Here is a 12,608-nt window from a genome sequence, read left to right as displayed (position 1 = left end):
TCTGTCACATACGGTAGACCGGAGCGCAATGCTCATGAAGCGCGTAACCCCTCCTCTCCAAGGGAGGGGGCTCCGTGCTCTCCCAATAGCCGTGCCGGCTTTCCCGGTGTTAATCCCCGCCCCCGCGAGGGTGGGGGCTGTACGTGCGGCTCTCAGCGAGCCACTCGCTTTCGCTCTGCGAGTTTGCTCCGCTCCCCCAAGGGTGGGGACTCCTCGAAACCAAAGCAATGTTTAAGTTGCTGATTGGAACAATGGACAATTTCTGTCTCCAGTTCACACTGGTTTAAACGTCACTCTGCACTGCTCCCAATGGTCCATATTCTGAGCGAGTTTAGGAGGGCTGACTGATGGTGCAAGGCCAGAAGTCAAAATGCCTCACTATATGACGCAGCACACACACAGTTCTCTAATGCAACCTTTGTATTAGTCTTCCCTCTCTGAAGTCCTCATCGGCTGCCTCCCTCCACTTCAGCTCCCTTCTTCCATCACCCATGCCTTGTCCCTCCCACACATAACGAAGTGAATGAATTAAACAAAAAAAAAGGATGTTACCATGCCAGCAATAAAATGCTCTCTTTAAAAAAAACACAAGCTGCTGCATTGCTGTTTGCCCCCTGTGCACTAGGATATAGGGCAAGGGTATAGATATATGATAGCTTATTTATCGCGCGCTTAATACCTACAGATTTCTAAGCGCTGACCCGGGGAGCGAATCTGTGTTGCTCCATGTCGTCTTGTTTCCATGGCGAGCACGTCGCCGCTGAGCTATCCTCCCGACGACAGGGGAGGGAGCAGTAAGGCTGGTACAGGGCGTACCCCATGGAACAAGAAGAAAAAACGAATGCTGACTTCTGCGTCTTTAACCACCGACATTCTACTGCCGACCTATTCATATAGGTCCTGGATAAATTAGCCTAGCTGCTAAAGCGTACCAAAATCACGTTGGTGGGCTACCAAAACTATCCGGATTTTGATTGTAGATCATTTTTAGTCACAGTTTTTCAATCGTGTGGTTCCCACCCCAACCAACCCTGGTCTACAGCATGCCACTTGAACAACATTCTCAAAGGTTTCATTTCTAATGGCTATTTGAATATTGCTGGATGTAGTATGTTCCAAATGATGGCTTGTAGTCCTGCACTGAGCCATCTTCACCTGCTGCCACCTGGCAGGCGACATGGGACATTTTCCTGTAGTGTTAGAATGTATGCAGTGGAACTGGAAAAGGCCAGCAACGCATGTGATCACTATTTCTCGCCTCACATTCCAGGAGCCCTTCTGTGGCTGCCCACACGTATCATTAGCCTGGCTCCTTATCTCTGCCGTATTCAAAAGGTGTGTTTACCTTGTTCAAATATAGACTGCGGCTTACTGTAACACGTGTACACGGAATGTGGTTTATTCTATTTGCAGAAAGACACTTCCCTTACTGTGTGCAGAAGGAGTAGTCATCGGTCCCTGAGCACAGTCTGTCTGACAGATGATTCATAAAAACTGTGTCCGGCCTTTTCACAGACCGGCTTAATAGTTCAGCCGTCACGGGCGATTAGTGTTATGCATTAGAACAGACAGAGGCATCATGTTGACATTTTAAGAAGCCATTTTTTGGTTTTCATCAGCTGGTGAAAGGTTTACTTTGATATCACAAAGGACCGGTGACTTGGCATCGAAGAGTCTGCAATTTTGCCTAAAGCACCTTTGAGACTTTCTACTTCCATTACATGATGATAATGATGGTAACAAATAACACCTTGATATCTACTCGGGACATTCTGGCAAGTTGGAAGAGTGGACTCAGGGCACTGAGCTCAGCATGGTTCCTGTAACCTTCTCTGACAGTGTTTCTAGGCGCTAACTTTATAATTCAACAGAAGACAGGTTGTGGGGTTAATGCACCCCTCTTCCCCCACCCCCCACCCCCCACCCCCCTCCTCCCGGAGTGCCTACGTTTGTGACCTAATGATGTATTTTCCTGCCCTCCTTTCTGGTATGGCATTTGTTTATTTTAAATGTGTCTTAAGTTATAACCAAGTGCTTTAATGTTTCCAACTGTCCCATTTGGGTGGCAGGGATCCATATTGTGACACCATAGTTCTTATTGAATGTAACTTACACATATTTGACAAAGTCCTCTGCCTGACCTCATTGGTGGATGCTGGGGTTGACCACGGGGCTGGGTGCCACCACAAGTCAGATAATGCTGGGTGTCTTGGGGAAAATCCCCTCCATAAACCTACTATGCCATGGGCGGCAGGCATGGGGCTTGGCACATTGCAAACGTAAATGCTTCTTTCCCTTTAAGCTGAATCGAGGAATGGTGGACCCCTGGAGCTGAGGGCATCTGCATGCGCGGCTCCCCTCACATGGTGCAGAAGTTTCATGCACATCTACAGAGGTGAAAGGGGGCACCTGAGCTAGGCTGCGAAATTCTAGAGGCAGTCGGTATGTTCTCAAACACAGGGCCTCCACTGTCATACGCTTAGAAATCAGTGGGCTACGAGAGTCACCTCAAGGGCAGGGCCAGGGTGTGACAACCAAAGGGGGGACTGCTCTAGGGAAGGGGTTTGCTACCCGCAGGCCCCACATTAGAGCTGGAAACCATCCTCCAGAAGAGGGCAAACTAGTCTATCCCTAAACATACAGCTTAGGGTAGAGGAGGCAGTAAGAAATTCCATGATAATGGACACAGCTCATGTAGCTGCGGTCCAGAAGCCCATAGAAACTCACCAAGATCCTGTGAAACACGAATCTCATGTTCCCCCTACCAAGCCTGCACACCTGAGACCCCTAACATCTGAAACAGGCCCAAAGGTGGGTCCAAAGCTCTATAAAAGGTAGGCCCTGTGCCCGAAGACAGAGGGAGTGGGGAGAAAGAGTTCATTCAGACCTGACTTGACAAGTGAGCAAAAGGGACAGGAGCAATAGCTGGAGGCAGGAGAATGGAGGTGAGCTCCTGGAGACCAAGGAGAGCAGGGACACGGGAGGCTGGAGGAAGGACCAAGATGGTCAGGAATCTGGGGAAAGGCAGCAAACCCTGGGGGCATTGCAGGGGTTTGCAATATCCAGCTCTCCAGATGTTTTGGACCATGACTCCCATGATCCCTTACTATTGACTTTGCTGGCTAGGGCTGATAGTATATATAGTCCAAAACACCTGGAGAGCCAAAGGATGCAGACCCCTTGGGTAGCGAATTAGGCGAGGCTGGGGAGAGAAAGTCCCAGAGTTTGGGAGAAGAGTGACCCATCCGGCTGGGAGAAGGGAGCAGAAGGAGGGAGGTAAGAAATATTTGGAGGGAGTAGGTGTTAGGTCTAGGACAATAGATGGAACTCCGGAGAATGTACGAAAGGAACTGAGAAGGGGTTTGTTGAACTAGATATATGTTAGAAAGTTGAATTGGAGTGAAAAAGGGGAAGCAAGAAGGTCACAAGAAGTGGACAAGAGGGAACCACAGAAGTAAGGAAATGAGAGGTATCTAAAGGGTGAGAGAGATGGTAGAGGACTGGAGAACCTTGACTGGTATACCAGGGGTGAAAAAGGTGGGAAGGAAAGTTGCGAATACACGGGGGAGCCTTATGGCAAGACCTTTCTAATCATATGACACATAAAGAACACTGGAATCTAGCATGAAGGATAAGTAGTACATCCTCTGGACAGGATAAGGTAAATGGTTTTATTCTTTAGGAGGAGAAAGCGTTTGAATGTTTATGCTAAAAAAAAGGAAACCGGAAGATCTGCATTTGAACCAGTGTGGTGGATCCACACGTGCCTAGCCTGAGGAATACACACAAGGGATTATGAACTTCATGTGATAAGACCACTAACCAGGCATTGTGGCGAAGGGACAGGAAGACCTCTCAGCTGGGGATGGGAAGCCTACCAGAGAGCCAATCCTACCCCTGAGTTGGATGGCAGCAGCAGAGATGGGTCAAATTCCTGCCCCCACCTTGTGCCAGTATGCATCTCTGCAGCCCCTTATCTCCAGCCATGCCTCGTTACCCAAATGCATGCCAGTGTTTCTATCATGCTTTCTGATCAGAAGCTGTTCAAGATAACCAGCGATGCCACTGTGAAGCATTTGGCAATCCCGAAGGAGACAAACTGGCCACCTGCAAGATTGAAACATTCTGGAGACCCTGTGCTGCTATAGACCTGAGAAGGGACAGCGCAACACATGCTGACGAGCAGGAGAGTTCGAGCATTAAGTCTATCCTGCAGTGACGGTGCAATCCAGGCAGGAAGCAACAGCAGAATACAGCTGAAACCCCCCTCCCACCACCAGACCAGACAAAAACAGAGGAAGAAAGCCTCTGATTGCATACATATTTTGCCTTCCTGCAGAAAACCGGGGACACAAACTGCTATCTTTACCCTGGTTCACCGCCATGGACAGTAGGCTGCGAGCCTGCACAGAGACAGTGGGTGGGAGTTGAACCCTGTTTTTGAGTTTTCTCTTGCACATAGAGATCCTGCAGAAGGGAGAACTGTCCAGATTGCATAGGGAAAAGGGCCAATCCCTAAAGAGGAAGGTGTACTCAAGGGAAGAACTGGAAGCTAGAATTGTAGATTTACACGGTAAGGACTAAGGTGGACATGGAGGACAATCAAGAGACCATAAGGATGAAGGAAATGAGCTGTGGTTTGTGGGGGAGATTATTGGATTACTTGAGCACTTCTCTTCCAAAACCATCATATTTATGATCTGCTGTCGGTTGCAGCAGGGTAATCTTGAATAAGCCATACCTTGGTGGTATGGGGGCTGATAGTTAACATAATTATGAAATCCTCATCTGATATTCAGCATACCCAATGCAGCATATGATCCATGTCAGGAATACATAGGCTGTGGGTATTCTCCCTAGACTGGCTGTCTCTGCTGGAGGCGAGGGACTGGGAATGGTGGCATCTCTTTCATCTTTTGTGAGGTTGGATAACACCCCTCTCCAGCCCTGTTTCCAAAGGGCCTTTGAAGTTCCAAGCTTGGGAAGGGGGTAGGATTAGGCAGTCAGAGCAGTATGGAGCAGAGGAAGGGTTCCTCCATCTTGGGTTTCTGTGTTCTTCTCTTTCCTTCCTGTATCCTACACTTCCGGCACAGAAAAGCACGTTGGGGATGATGCAAGAAGGCACAGATTAAGTGTTAACCTGACAGGTATGGCACCCCTTAAAGCATGCTTGCCTCATCCAATCCCTTGTGGTCTTTTACCTTTTTTCATGGAAAGGGTCTCCCACTCCTATTTTGATTCGTTTGACCTTTCAAGAAGAACCGAATAATTATTTTGGACCCTGTCAAAGTCTTCTATCAGAGGGGAAGACAGTTGTTTGAAGGCAGAGGTAAATTCGCCTCCATTCCCATCCCTAGGGTGCATTGGAGGTGAACTGCTGTTGGATCAAGACCTGCAGTCCATGCCATTTGCACCGGTACCCAGGCTCCTCACTGGCGGGGAAGGACTCTTGGACATGCCAGCTAGTCTCCCCAGGTGAGAATGAAGAGGAAAAGGACCAATCGTGTCCCTGAGACCCTGGATTGGGACTCGGACAACCAGAAGACGTCCAGCAGCTGGATTCCTGAATTCTGCTACACCGAATGATAATTGAACCCGAATCCACAGTACCAGTGGGTCTGCCTTTGGCACTTCTTGGAACAGCTGGTTTGCATCCATCGTACTGGCTTTACACTGCATCGTTCCAGAAGAGCATGTCACCTCTCCGACTCGGGCCCCAGCTCGCCTTTGCAGACAACTTTCGAAGAGCTGCCTCTTGGAACAACACATCCAACCAGTCACAATAACAAACAGCACCCCACCTTCGACTTGAAGTGCTGGAAGCATTGCCACTCGACCCAGTGGTACCCATTTTATGGAATCAGATCCACCCTCTGACAGACCCTGGTGGGCTCATGAAATGCATCATTCGAGTTAATCTTCGACCCACACTGAGCTCTGCTTCAAACCGACCTAACGTAGCTCACCGGCGTGACTCGCCACATCCAAACCTGGTTCGACCTGCAAATAAGGCATTCTGAAGCCTGGATTGATGCTGTAGTACTGCCTGAAAACAGATTCGGGCATTTTTTTTTTAGAAGTCCAGTACCCAGACCAGCAGTTATTTTGTCACACATCCTATCCCCCCTACCTCTCTCTCCGCACCACGCTTCTTTCTGATCTCCGTCCTCCCCATTCCACTCCTGTCCCTTCTTCTCCTGCTCGGTTGCTCTCATTACACACCTGTCCGTCTGTATCCGGGCTCTCTGTCGCTGCCAATTGCTCTGTGTCTCGTGTGTTTCTTTACCTGGGCCAATGATCTCTTTGGGTCGCATATCCCTCTCTGTTCTCTTTTTATCTAGCTCTATCTACGCATAACTCATCTGACTCGCAAAGACTTTTCACTGTAAGAAAGTCAGGCCTATTGTGTTCCCTAATGCTGCTTTATTTTACTTTGAAGAACTTAGTTCCCAGTGAGAGACAGATCCGCAGCAGTCTTATCTTGGAGCAGCAGAGGGCGCGTGTGAGCTGCGCAGTTAGAAGGCGTGCTCTTGCCACAGCTGTGTATAACGAGAAAGGGAGAGTTAAGGAGGGGAGCTTTGGGGGTCCAGCGGATGCCCAGGGGAATCCCAGATTGGACGTCAGGTGCTGACCAGAACCATCTCGGCCCTCGACACCCGGGCAACAGGTACGCGAGGCGCAGAACGGGGCATCAGTAGGCGACTCAAAGTGTGCATCCGGTGGAGGGGTGAAGCTGGGCACTGCAGGCTCACAACTTTACCCTGTGTGCATGGCAGCCACATAAGGGACAAGTGCAGTCCTGGGGTCAGTGGTGAGTGGGTGTTAGTCGGGGAGCGAACAGTGCTTGCGCCGGTCTCGTTGGAAACGGCGTGGTTGGGGGATGGAGCCTAGTACAGCACACCGAGGACATAGCGAGGAGCTATATATAGCTGTTATTCAAGAAGTGGCTGTTTTTTAAGACGAAACAATGCCTTTTCGTAGATTGATATATTATACCAACAAACAACCAGTTTAAAACGACAAATGGTGAGTTCATACGGAACACTTAAGCTCAGAGGATGTTGCTTGCCCTAGAACACAAGGTTTCAGCGCGATTGCTTCCCCTCCCAGTGCTCGTTGCTTTCCTCTTCAGGTTCTCGATATACTGTGTGAACCTCTGCACAGCAATAAAGACGGGGCACCCGGTGAAAATGCCTGTGCGGTTTTCACTGCAACCCATCGGGTTCCTCATACAGAGGCTTGGACTTCCAGGGGCCATAATAAATGTTAGTACCTATAAGGCAGTGGCCGTACTCTTCAAACGGTGGGACTGCCCCCCCTTAGGGGGAGGGGGCAGGAGTTCTTTAAAAAGAGTTTCCAGTGATTGCCTTTATACAATCACCGTTCAGCAGAGTACCCGGGGCCCAATAAACCCTCCCTTGGTAAATGACAGGCGACTCAGCCAATGGCAAGTTATAACTGTCCTTTATTTTCCATAACAGAAATGCATCATAGAGGAAACAAACCTTCAGCAATGGCAGCTCTTGAGCCCGTGTTAGCACATGTCTTCACAAGTTGGGACTCTTCCCCAAAAACCTAAGAGTTTATGTCATTGGGTGGCTGGGGTGGTAGTGCCTATAGAAGGCACCTATAGTGGTTAGCTGGCTGGCCCTTCCATGTCAGCTGGTCTCGCCTGAGCTTTCCCCAAAACGTATCTATTACATTGTTGCAGGGTCGCAGGCAGGGCTTTAAGTGGGCCGGGGCCTGCCGGGGCCGGGCCCCGGCAGCCTCCAAAAAGTGGGGCTGAGCTGGGGCCCTGCCGGGGCCCCCCCTTCCACTGCACGCAACATTGGCGGGATGCATTATCCCGTCGCGGCGGCAGCCGCGATGGGAGATGCGCCTGCCATGAAGTCAGGCGATCTGACAATAGTGGCAGCCAACCACAGCGATGCTGTGCCTGGCTGCCACTTCTGTAAGTCATAGTAACTGCCTCTGGTGACCTCTCGCGCGAGGGTCACCAGAGGCAGTTACTGTCCCTTTGTTTCCCCAGGTCGCCGAGGCGTCTTTAACCCTCGGCGAACCTGGGGATTCCTCGACATTTTTCGAGGTTTATGAAAGATGGCTTGAAAAGTACACAATTCAAGCCATCTTTTATAAAGCTTTGCCGACGGACAATTTTGTCCGTAGTCAAAGCTTTATAAAAGATGGCTTGAATTGTGTACTTTCAAAGCCATCTTTTATAAAACCGAAATGTTTAAAAAAAAAAAATGGCCTGAAAAGTAGGCAAACCGTAAGGTATGCACACACACATATATATGCATGTTATATATCTGTGTGCGTACCTTACTATGGTTTGTGTACTTTGCAAGCCATCTTTTCTAAACATAGAAATACATATTTCTATGTTTAGAAAAGATGGCTTGCAAAGTACACAAACCATAGTAAGGTACGCACACAGATATATAACATGCATATATATGTGTGTGCATACCTTACGATTTGCGTACGTTTTAGGCCACGCCCCCCACAAGCCACGCCCCCAAATGAGGGCCCCCCCTCGATTTCTTACCCCACTTAAAGCCCTGCTCGCAGGACTACCATTGGCCCTTGCCCTTTGCCATACACCCCTGAATTTGTGTTCCCTAATTGACTGGAGCGGTGTCTCCTCAGGCCTGGGACCCAGCTCTGTTCTCAGCTCTCCATGTACCTTCTCAAGGTGATGAGAAAGACCGTGTGTCCTCATTGTTGCCACTGGTATAACCACCTAACCTTAGAGAGTGCCTTCAGGTTGCAATGTTGTAAAACAACACATGTATCAGTTCTTGCCTGCTTTGCTGGGAAATGCTCCTCTTCCCACCGTGAGTAAATGGCTATTGTTCAGCTCGGCTGCATCACGTGGGTGAAGACTGCAAAACTGTGCTTCTTGTCCTGCCTTTAGTGAGGATTTATTCAGCTATTTTGCATGTGGGTCCCTGTCTCTCCAGCTAGGAATGTTCTGCTCACCTCTGACCTTGGCTGCGAGCACCAGTTCTGAGCAGCGTGCTATAACATCCATTTCCCTTCGTCCCTTAGTATGAGGCCTGTGGCTTCATGTAACTCTACTATAGTTATGCTATGATTTCTATATGTCTGTATTGTATGATTTTCCTTATGGGTTAGTGGTATTTGGCTCTTCCAGGTTCCTTATACGATCCTGTAGTTCCATATGGTTAGTTGCAAAAGGCGTCTGCAAGCTTGCTCTGCATCTCTTGCTCTCTTGAATTTCTGCGTTACTGCATTTTGCTAATGAAAAGAATAGGCTTCATGTACATGTATCTGTCATCTATCACCAGAACTGTGCAAGCATGTTCTTCGTGTGTGTCCATGCAACTTCGTGCAGGGATGTGAGTTTGCTTAGTGGCTAACGTTACTATGTCATGGTGTCTCTGGTGACGTCAGCACAGCTGGATATTTATCATTAGTCAACCGGGTCCAGTGTTGAGGCACCTGTATCCATGAAGACACCAGCTGGCTAAGGTTTGAACGGTTGTCTAAGAGAATATCTGTTTGCATAAGTGGAAGTCACTGGCCCTCGTGGGGACTGGCCAAACAGTGACTGGCATCTTGCGTTTCTGGCTCTTTGGGCTGTCATGCTTATATAGGCCATTCCATGGACCCTCTCTTCAAGGATACAGGGAGTGGGAATATAATGGCAATTTCGTTTGCGATTTTTATTTGAAAAGCAAGGTTTGGAAAAGGAAATCAATGGGGAAAATAGTTTGCGGAACACCCATTCAAATGAAATGCAGGGCTTTGGGATTCTTGTTTGGAATTAAAGACACCCCTCTTCTGTAAGGAAGTCGGGGGTTACAGGAAAATTGGGTCACCCAATTAATTTATTGACTATAATGGCTGTATGTTACTTACCGCTCCGTATGCTGATTGCTAGGTAAGACGACCTCGCGGAGGGAGGTAGATTTAACAGCTTCGGGTTCAGCCTCTAGTATTCCAGCTCCCCTGAATTCTGCAATTCAGGCTTCCTCTAAGAGGGGCTCTTTTCTACGATGTACCTCTCTGCCATTTGAGTAAAAACCAGCAGAGATGTCTATCGCCTAAAAGAGCGGGGAGAGAACACACCGCCAATAACCAATGCTGCAAAGAAAACACAGTATGATTAGAAGCAATCAGGCAATATGGAATTAACTAGACAATCAGAAAGTACTCAAAGTACCTAGACAAAGGTTGAGGTGGTGTTGGACCGTAAATGATGAACCTACAAGAAGACCCAAGACTATGAGTATGCACAAGTGATGACCACAACCTCACTATGACTGATACCACACCCAGCACACCTGATAAGTGGGATTCCTAAGGAAAATTGGGGTACCAGTTGAAAGGAGTACAACGGCAGGTACAAAACAACAAATGGGAAGGTTAGTAAGGAAGAGTATACCCGGGCGGCACGGGGGTCGCACTAGTGATGGGTTGGTGCATACACTGAAAAGCGTCTCTTCTATGCATTAGGTTAGGGTAGAGAAGGCAGGAAATCAATGAGATTGTTCCAGGAATCTGCACATATGAGAAGGACTGATACATTTCAGCTAATGGATAATACAGGTGAATTGGACGAGCTTTACCTTAATTGCACAAAAACAGGCCAAGTTGGCGGGACACTCTTGTAATGTGCAGCGTGGTACTCCGCGTTGGAAAGGTCGCTCAAATTGCGTAGAGCAGAAAGGAGGAGTAACATCTCCAGACATGGTGAAGGCACAGTAAAAATCCAAGGACAGTCCGAGGTCGGCAACAGAGTTCAAATTCAGGCTGGTGGAAAAGGCAGTGACAATCCAAGTAGACAAAGGTGGGTCGAGGTGCCAGGAAGTCAAGTAATCAAGAGGAAAAAGGAATAAGCACCGAAGTGGGATGAACCCGATGGAACGTAACGCCACAATTAGTAGCAACATGCCGCTGAGTCGCTTCGGCTTTTACAGTGCAGGGGGCGGGGCCTCCTTACACGTTCTCTGTGCACGGGACGTCTCAGCTGATGCGGCGTCCTCTGCTGCACGGCCAGGCGCCATAGCAACCAATACCGAAGCCACAACGAAGATCTGGAATGCGCATGCCCCTGTATGTAGCCACCAGAAAAGGAAGGCACTGCAGGACTGGGCCGATATGTAACACTGTAACACACTGGGAATGATATTTGTTATTTTTAAATTTTAACACAAATCATCCTGTGATCTTTTCTATGTGGGAATTAATTGAATTAGCTTTAATTCAATGTGCTAAGAGTCTACACAGTTTCACCCCCCATTAAATGGAAAGGATTACGGCAGGTAGTTCCCAATACAACGGATAGCATTGGGGATATATCTACTTACGTAGGAGGTACCTATTCTCAGCTCAGGTCGTCAGACAGATTTCAGACCCTCTTTCGGTAATAGGGAAGGCAGCTCACACCTCTTGTCTCTATTCACAACAAGGTCCCTCCAGCCAGAGGTCTCTCTCAGATAGGGATCCCAGCTTCCAGGCAGAAGTCCCCAGCAAGTGTCCCAGGGTCTTCACTCTATCTGCTCTCCTGGGTGTGAGCGTTTCTTTTTGTCAGCTCTCTGTTGTCAGTCTTGGCTTATCTGTCTGCTCTCTTCTTTTTGTCCTTCTGTCCCTCTTTAGATTGAAAACTGATATTATATAGTTTGTTTGTTGGTTTATTTTATTTATATAGCGCTCCAGACCCAGAGGTTTATTTTATTTATATAGCGCTCCAGACCCAGAGGTAAAAGGGCGCTTTTAGAACAGGTTACAAACAAAAACAATATAAATATGATATGCAGTTATACATTTGTGCAGTATGTACATTATATACAGTTTGCCTTGTTATAGTTCGAGTAACAGCAGTGTCGTCAGGCATAGGAGATAGAGAATGGTAAGGTTAGTTTTTCTCCAGTAACCAACCAATGACTTGTTTCTTGAATGGATGAAATGATTAAATTGATTTAATGTTCAATGGTAAGGTATTCCAGAGTTGAGGGGCCAGGACCGTGAAGCTGGAGCCTCTGGCTTTTTTTAAGGTAAATGTGGGCACTGTGAGGTGTAGAGTATTGGATGATCTAGTAACTCTTGTGGCTGGTTTCAAGGTGAATGTATTGGTGAGATAGGGTGGCACATGCATATTATGAATATTTCCACGCTACGGATTGGACACCTCTCTTCCTCCCCCTCCCACCAATCCGCCCACTGTCATCTGATACGACAAGGAGTTTTAGGAGGTCTGGATTATGGATAATGGGGAGGAGAGAACTGCAACATTTCAAATGACATTTTTCTTTACATGTTTGGTTTTCTTAGAATCTCACTACATGGCAACTATCTTCTCCTTTCAGATAACTGCATAAACATATATATTTTTGAGTTCTACAATTTATGACGAATCAGGGAACACTAATTGTATCGCTGCATGACTTTCCTGGTAGGAATTATCATTTTTCATGGTTTACTTATGAGCTGGAATATTTATGAATTCAAACTTCACAAAACGCACATACATTTTTCTTTCTTTCAGCTCACCAAGTTTCTGATTTTCTGATTATTATGAGTGTCACAAGACCATTTTCATCTCTAAAAGAAATTACACAAATGGCATATGGTTAATATGT

At 47.6% G+C, this 12,608-nt stretch overlaps 1 protein-coding gene across 5 annotated transcripts in view; it reads left to right on the top strand.

The window, feature by feature from the left end:
- The window catches only part of RAB27A (RAB27A, member RAS oncogene family), a 538,796-nt gene that overhangs the window by 135,382 nt on the left and 390,806 nt on the right, over positions 1–12,608 (top strand). For 2 of the 5 annotated variants that reach the window (XM_069624872.1, XM_069624866.1), the window contains exon 1: positions 6,515–6,667. The exons of 1 other annotated variant lie outside the window; for it this stretch is intronic. The gene's annotated coding sequence lies outside the window, so the exon portion shown is untranslated. Of the gene's footprint in view, positions 1–6,514; positions 6,668–12,608 lie in introns of those variants that run through there. 2 more of the 5 variants (XM_069624868.1, XM_069624863.1) reach the window with 1 other exon arrangement.

This window comes from Ambystoma mexicanum, chromosome 11 (assembly GCF_040938575.1).
Source record: "Ambystoma mexicanum isolate Mex_15411 chromosome 11, UKY_AmexF1_1, whole genome shotgun sequence".
Lineage (NCBI taxonomy): Eukaryota > Metazoa > Chordata > Amphibia > Caudata > Ambystomatidae > Ambystoma > Ambystoma mexicanum.
The sequence above is the reverse complement of the archived record's forward strand: the minus strand, read 5'-3'. Positions and strand labels throughout refer to the sequence as shown.